The sequence below is a fragment of the Equus asinus genome, chromosome 3 (assembly GCF_041296235.1).
Source record: "Equus asinus isolate D_3611 breed Donkey chromosome 3, EquAss-T2T_v2, whole genome shotgun sequence".
NCBI classification, from domain to species: Eukaryota; Metazoa; Chordata; class Mammalia; order Perissodactyla; family Equidae; genus Equus; species Equus asinus.
Window position 1 is genome coordinate 42,260,876 of NC_091792.1, and position 8,436 is coordinate 42,269,311.

Consider the following 8,436-nt stretch of genomic DNA (forward strand, 5'->3'; position numbering starts at 1 on the left):
CACTGCAGGACAGCAGGGACAATTATGACCTACTCTGGGGCTAAATGCTAGCGTCAGTGTGAAACATGGCTCCCTAGGACATTGACTAGATAATTAATGAATTGCCTTGAAGTAATTGCTGTGGAATTAATATTTTAGTCCATAAGAAAATAGGAAAAACAAGAAAATATCATCACTTGACTATGCTTAAAAAAGGTAATTTTGGGGGTCCAGCCTATTGGCGCAGTGGTTAAGTTCGCATGTTCTGCTTCAGTGGCCTGGGGTTCACCAGTTTGGATCCTGGGTGTGGATCTACGTACTGCTTATCAAGCCATGCTGTGGCAGGCATCCCACATATACAGTAGAGGAAGATGGGCATGGATGTTAGCTCAGGGCCAGTCTTCCTCAGCAAAAAGAGAGGGATTGGCAGCAGATGTTAGCTCAGGGTTCATCTTCCTCAAAAAGAAAAAAGTAATTTGGGCAGTTAGTTGAAGGATGAATTAGAGGCCAAAGAACTTAGAAGGAGGCAAGAAGGAAGATATCACCCAGGAAGCTACAGCATTTACTCAGGAGAGATGTGACATGTACATGAAATAAGGCAAAGGCAATGAAAATGGAAAAGAGTGGATACATTTAAAAAGTATTTTAAATAATGTGATTGAAAATTTAGCAAAAGGTGTGTGTGCTGGGGGAAGCAAAGAGGAAGGAAGGGCAATATGATGCTGGGTTTGGACTTGGTGAGTTTGAGATGTCTGCGACATATGGGAGTAGGTGTGAGGCTGAGATAATGAGGAGTGAATACAGAAGGGAATGGAGGCTGGTACCCTGGGGAACATCAACCCAGCATGGACAGGGGCTGTAGGAAGCATAGGAAGAGAAATGACTGCCAGAGAAATCGGGAAAGAAACAAAGAAGGAGAATGGTTCATGAATAAGGTAGTGGCCAATGCTGCCTAATAGTCACATAGCTAGAGGTGGAAACTATGAGTTTGCATTTCTCAGTTAGGAGGCCACTGTGACCTGCACCATGCATAGGGGAGAGCAGTTTCAGGAAAGGGTGAGACACATGTGCTGGGACCTGCTCTTACCTTCTCAGGAGAGTCTATTGTGCACATTTAGTCCCAATTCTGTGTTCAGCAACATCAGGCTGGTAGCTTGAAATCAGTCATGACAGAATTACTTAAAATTTGCAAATGCTACAATGCTACAAATCAGGGCATTCTCTCTTACCCACCCACTCCCAGAGTTAAACATTTACCAGCCCTCCACTGGGTGAGAAGGCAGGTGAACCATAATTACATTAAATCTAGAAATGAATGGGAGATGAGGAAGTGGGGTGGAGAGAGACCAGTATTTTTTCCAGAAGTTAGTGGTAAAGAGAAGGAGAGAGGTACAGTAATATCTCAAAACACAGGTCGGTTTGAAGAAATATTATATTTGTTTGTGAAATGTCCCAGCAAGACTGATTTGGCGTATAGTCTTCATTATGTTTTGAGGTTTTAAGAAATCTTCACATTTAATAGCGTTTCTTATATACAAAACCAAATTATTCTTACTTAGCTCATCTAATGTTTCCTTTCTTTCCTAGTAGCACATGCTGCATAAGATTTCTTTATGTGGTATTTCTTCCATGTCCTCCTCCCCCTTTCAGTTACTTTTTTGGAATTGCTTGATACCTTCCTCCTTTGTACACTGTCCCTTTGAGACAAATCTGTTTTTGGGATAGAGAAGAAAAATCACTCATTTTCATGTTTTTACACAAACCTTCATGAGTTTTTCTCCTTTGGGAAATCTTTTCCAAAAGGGGAAGGAAATCCTATGGCATGCATTAAAAACTAAGTACCAGAAGATGGCAGCAAAAGATTTAGCACCCGAGAATACAACAGGAACATAGTTATTAATATTTTAAGGATATTTTACTTTGTTAAAAGTGATTAAAAATTACATTGAAAATAAACTACTTTTAAAATCATTTCACTTGTCAAGACGGCGGTGTGAGCAGACGTTGAACTCATCTCCTCCCAAGAACACAACCAGGTTACAAGTATTTTTGGAAAAATGACCCCGGAGAGAAAACTGAAAACTGGATAAAAAGAACCCCCACAATAAGGGACAGTCCTGACTAAGTCAGAAGAGGCAGAAATTCCTGCTGGAGAGGAAAAAAGCCACCTTTGGGAGCAGCAGAGCTTCTTAGCTGGCAGGCGGGAGCCACCCTAAGGTACACAGCCCTCCCTGGAGGAGTAAGGTCCGGAGCTGGGGCGATACTGCTATAAGCATCCTTCAGATGCAGCCCAACTGAGACGGGGGTCTTACTGTCTGGCTTTGCTGGCTGTTAACTGCAGAGAGGATACCCCCAGAAGAGCTATTGGCTGAAAGCTGAAAAGACCCAGGTCTTAAAGGGCCCACGCACAGACTCACTCATTGCAGCAACCTAAAATCACCAGAGAGAGGGCTGACAGTCCTTTGGTGAAAGGAGACTCACCTGGTGGGTTCTGGGGGCATCTTGGTCAGAGGAGGGACCTCTCCGGAGACTGAGACATTGGTGGGAGCCATTGTTCTGAACTTCTCCAGGCGTGCTGACACAGACCCCGGTGGGCACCATTGAGGTTCACCCCTTGGCCTGTTAGCCCAGGGGTCTGCCACGCCCACTAGAGCACAGATTTAATCCAGTTCAGCCAGGGCCAGCAACCTGCCCTAGGGACTGGCCCCACCTAACAGCAAGCCCTCAGGCTGCTTTTCAGCCTGCATTGACTAGGTGTCTTGATCCTCTACAGGCAGGCAAGGGTGTCTGCCTCTGTGGGGCAAAGCCTGTGTGAGGACCAGGTGAACTGTGGGGGGCATTGGTGGAGAGGTGGGGGCCTCTTCAGTGCCCCATTGGGGTATGCTCCAGGGGGTTGAGAAGTGTGCATGGACCAGGACTATGTTGACAGTGTGTGTGGTCCTGTGGGGGATGAGGCTTATCAGTGGCAGAAGACCTGTGCTTCACAAATAGCCATAAAAAGGATCAGCCCCACCTTCCAAAGCCTGAAACAATTGAGTGCCTAGGGCCAGCCCCACTCAGCTGCACTCCTAAGAGAACTGACAACAGCCTTGTAGGCCTGAGGCCTATCACAACTGTAAGCCCCTGAGCCTAGCAACCAGCTACACTGGATACCAACCCAATTAAGAGGAAAACTGCAATAGGAGTGTGCTGATAGACTTTGTAGCCAACAGTGCTGAGGCTCCCCAAACCAGATTTACAAACAACTGGCCAGGGAAGGAAAGACTAGACTCCTGGGTACCTGCAGTGGGAGCAACCCTGCCACAGCAGAAGAACACAAGTAGCCCACAAAGGGGTCACACCTGGATCTTCTGGGCTGGTGACGAGAGCACAGCACACTGCTGGGCCTCATAAGGCATCTCGTACATAAGGCCACTTCTCCAAGATCAGGAGACATAGCTGACTCACCTAATACATAGAAATAAGCAGAGAGAAAGAGGCATAATGAGGAGACAAAGGAATAATTTCCAAGCACGGGAACAGGACAAAACCCCAGAAAAAGGACTAAATGAAACAGAAACAAGTGACCTACTCAACAAAGAGTTCAAACAAAATATGAGGATGTTGACAGATATGCGGAGAAGACTGGATGAACACAGTGAGCACATCAGCAAAGAACTGGAAGATATTAAAAAAATTCAGAAATGAAGAATACAATACTGGAAATGAGAAATTCACTAGAGGGACTCAATAGCAGAGTAGAGGATGCAGAAGAATGGATCAACAAGCTAGACGAAAGACTAGAGGAAATCACCCAAGCTGAATAGAAAAAAGAAAAAAGAATTAGACAGAATGAGAACAGTCTAAGGGAACTCTGGGACAATATCAAGAATGCTAGCATTCAGATTATAGGTGTCCAAGAAGGAGAAGAGAGAGACAAAGGGGCAGAAAATTTATTTGAAGAAATAATAGATGAAAATTTTCCTAATCTGAGGAAGGAAACAGACATCCAAGTTCAGGAAGCACAGAGAGCTCCAAACAAGATAAGCCCAAAGAGGCCCGCAACAAGACACATTATAATTAAAATGTCCAAAATTAAAGATAAAGATAAAATCCTAAAAGCAGCAAGAGAAAGGCCACAAGTGACATACAAAGGAAAACCCATGAAGCTATCATTGGACTTCTCAGCTGAGACCCTATAGGTGAGAAGAGAATGGCATGATGTATTTAAAGTGCTAAAAGGAAAAAACCTACAGCCAAGAATACTCTATCCATCAAGGTTGTCATTCAGAATAGAAGGAGAGATTAAGAGCTTCCCAGACAAGCAACAATTAAAGGAGTTTATCACCAAGAAACCAGTTCTACAAGAAATGCTGGAGGGACTTATTTAAGTGGGAAAGCAATGACCACAAACAGAGATTAAAAAAAAATTATTATAAGAAAACAAAACAAAACAAAACAACAGGCAATAAAATCACTTGTAAAGGTAAAAATATAGTAAAGGCAGCAGATGAACTACCTGTGAAGAAAATATGAAGGTTAAAAGACAAAGGTACTAAAATCACCTATTTCATTGATGAGAGGGTAATGGATAGATATGCACTAAAGAAGAGACTATATATGATTTGAAAAACAAAATGTGGGAGGAAGGGAGTGAAAAAGTAGAGCTTTTAGAAAGAGGTCAAGCTAAGGAGTCGATCAACTTGATATAGACTGTTCTATACATAGAATATGCAATAGGATCCTCAAGGTAATCACAAATCAGAAACCTATAATAAGCAAGCAAAAAAGTAAGACAAAAGAAATCAAACGTATTACTAAAGATAGCCATCAAACCACAAGGGAAAAGAGCAAGAGAAAAAGAGAGGAACAGAGAAGAACTACTAAAACACGCAGAAAAAAAAGGTAACAAAATGGCAATAAATACATATTTATCAGTAGCTACTTTAAACATCAATGGACTAAATGATCCAATCAAATGCCATAGGGTTGTCAAGTGGATAAAAAAACAAGACCCACGTATATGCTGCATACAAGAGACACACTTCAGACCTAAAGACACTCACAAACTGAAAGTGATAGGATGGAAAAAGATATTCCATGCAAATGGCAAAGAAAAGAAAGCAGGAGGGTAGCAATACTTATATCAGACAAAATAGACTTTAAAACAAAAACTGTAACAGGAGACAAAGACGGGCACTACATAATGCTAAAGGGAACAATGCAACAAGAAAATATAACACTTGTAAATATCTATGCACCCAACATAGGAGCACCTAAATATATAAAGCAATTATTAACAGACATAAAAGGAGAAATAGACAGTAACACAATAATAGCAGGGGACTTTAACACTCCACTTACACCAGTGGATAGATCATCCAAATGGAAGATCAATAAGGAAACGCTGGCCTTGAAGGACACATTAGACCAGATGGACTTAGTAGATATATACAGAACATTCCAGCCAAAAACCACAGAATACACATTCTTTTCAAATGCACATGGAACATTCTCCAAGACTGATCACATATTAGGACACAAAACAAGTCTCAGTAATTTAAGAAGATCAAAATAATACCATGCATCTTTTCTGACCACAAAGGTATGAAACTAGAAATCAACTACAGGAAGAAAAACAGAAAAGCCACAAAAATGTGGAGATTAAACAAAATGCTACTGAACAAAGATTGGGTTAATGAAGAAATCAAAGGAGAAATCAAAAACTTCCTGGAGACACGTGAAATTGAAAATACGACATGCCAAAATCTGTGGGATACAGCAAAAGCAGTTCTAAGAGGGAAGTTTATAGCAATTCAGGCCTGCCTCAACAAACAAGAAAAATCCAAAATAGACAATCTAAAAGCGTATCTAAAGGTGCTGGAAAAAGAACAACAAACAAAGCCCAAAATCAGCAGAAGGAAGGAAATAATAAAAATCAGAGCAGAAATAAAAGAAATAGAGACTAAAAAAAAAACAAAAATAGAGAAAATTAATGAAACCAAGAACTTGTTCTTTGAAAACATAAACAAAATTGACAAACCCTTAGCTAGACTCACCAAGAAATAAAGAGAGAAGGCTCAAATAAATAAAACCAGAAATGAAAGAGGAGAGATTACAACACACATCTCAGAAATACAAAAGATAATAAGAGAATACTATGAAAAGCTATACACCAACAAATTGGATAATCTAGAAGAAATGGATAAATTCTTATACAAACTTCTAAAACTGGACCAAGAAGATGTAGAAAATTTGAATAGACTGATCACCAGTAAGGAGATCAAAATAGCTATCATAAACCTCCCAAAAAATAAAAGTCCAGGACCAGATGGCTTCCCTGGTGAATTCTACCAAACATTCAAAGAAGACTTAATATCCATCCCTCTCAAACCCTTTCAAAAAAATTGAAGAGGAGAGGATGCTTCCTAACTCATTCTACAAAGCCAACATTATCCTGATACAAAAACCAGACAAGGACAACACAAAAAAAGAAAATTATAGGCCATGATCACTGATGAACATTGATGCAAAAATCCTCAACAAAATTCTAGCAAATAGAATACAACAATACATTAAAAAGATCATACATCATGATCAAGTGGGTTTCATTCCAGGGATGCAGGGATGGTTCAACATCCGCAACTCCATCAACGTGATACACCACATTAAAAAATGAAGAATAAAATTCACATGATGATCTCAATAGATGCAGAGAAAGCATTTGACAAGATACAGCATCCATTTATGATAAAAACTCTCAATAAAATTTGTATAGAAGGAAAGTACCTCAACATAATAAAGGCCATATATGACAAACCCACAGCAAATACCATTCTCAATGGAGAAAAACTGAAAGCTATCCCTTTAAGAACAGGAACCAGACAAGGATGCCCACTGTCACTACTCTTATTTAACATAGTATGAGAAGTCCTAGCCAGAGCAATCAGGCAAGAAAAAGAAATAAAAGGGATCCACATTGGAAAAGAAGAAGTGAAACTGTCACTCTTTGCAGACAACATGATTTTATATCTAGAAAACCCTAAAGAATACACTAAAAAGCTTTTAGAAACAATAAAGGAATACAGTCAAGTCGTGGGATACAAAATCAATGTAAAATATCCGTTGTGTTTCTATACACTAACAACCAAGTAGCAGAAAGAGAAATTAAGAATACAATCCCATTTACAATTGCAACAAAAAGAATAAAATGCCTTGGAATAAACTTAACCAAAGAAGTGAAAGATTTGTGCACTGAAAACTATAAAACATTGTTGAAAGAAATAGAAGAAGACACAAAGAAATAGAAAGACATTCCATGCTCTTGGATTGGAAGAATTAACATTGTTAAAATGTCCATACTTCCTAAAGCAATCTATAGATTCAACGCAATCCCTATCAAAGTTCCAACAACATTTTTCACAGAAATAACACAAAGAATCCTAAAATTTATATGGAACAACAAAAGACCCTCGAATAGCCAAAGGATTCCTGAGGAAAAAGAACAAAGCTGGAGGTATCACACTCCCTGATCTCAAAATATGCTACAAGGCCAAAGTAACCAAAACAGCATGGTACTGGCACAAAAACAGACACGCAGATCAATGGAACGAAATTGAGAGCCCAGAAATAAACCCACACATTTATGGACAGCTAATATTCAACAAGGGAGCCAAGAGCATATAATGGAGAAAGGAGGGTCCTTCAATAAATTCTGTTGGGAAAACTGGACAGCCACATACAAAAGAATGAAAGTAGACCATTCCCTTACACCATGCACAAAAATCACCTCAAAATGGATTAAAGACTTGAATGTAAGACCCGAAATCATGAAACTTCTAGAAGAAAACTTAGGCAGTATGCTCTTTGACATTGGTCCTAGCAGCATATTTTCAAGTACTATGTCTGACCGGGCAAGAGAAACAAAAGAAAAAATGAACAAATAGGACTACATCAAACTAAAAAGCTTCTGCACAGCAAAGGAAACCATCAACAAAACAAAAAGACAACCTAACAATTGGGAGAAGATATTCGTAAACCATATATCAGATAAGGGGTTAATATCCAAATTATACAAAGAACTCATACAGCTCAACAACAAAAAAAAACAACAACCCAATTAAAAAATGGGCAAAAGATCTGAACAGAGATTTCTCCAAAAAAGATATACAGATGGCCAACAGGCATATGAAAAGATGCTCAACATCATCAGCTATTAGGGAAATGCAAATCAAGACTACAATGAGGTATCACCTCACTCTGGTCAGAAAGGCTGTAATTAACAGGACAGGAAACAACAAATGTTGGAGAGTGTGTGGAGAGATGGGAACCCTTGTATGCTGCTGGTGGGAGTGCAAACTGGTGCAGCCACCATGGAAAGCAGTATGCAGTATCCTCAGAAAATTGAGTAAATCTACCACGTGATCCAGCTATCCCACTGCTGGGTATTTATCCAAAGAACTTGAAGATGCAAAGGCA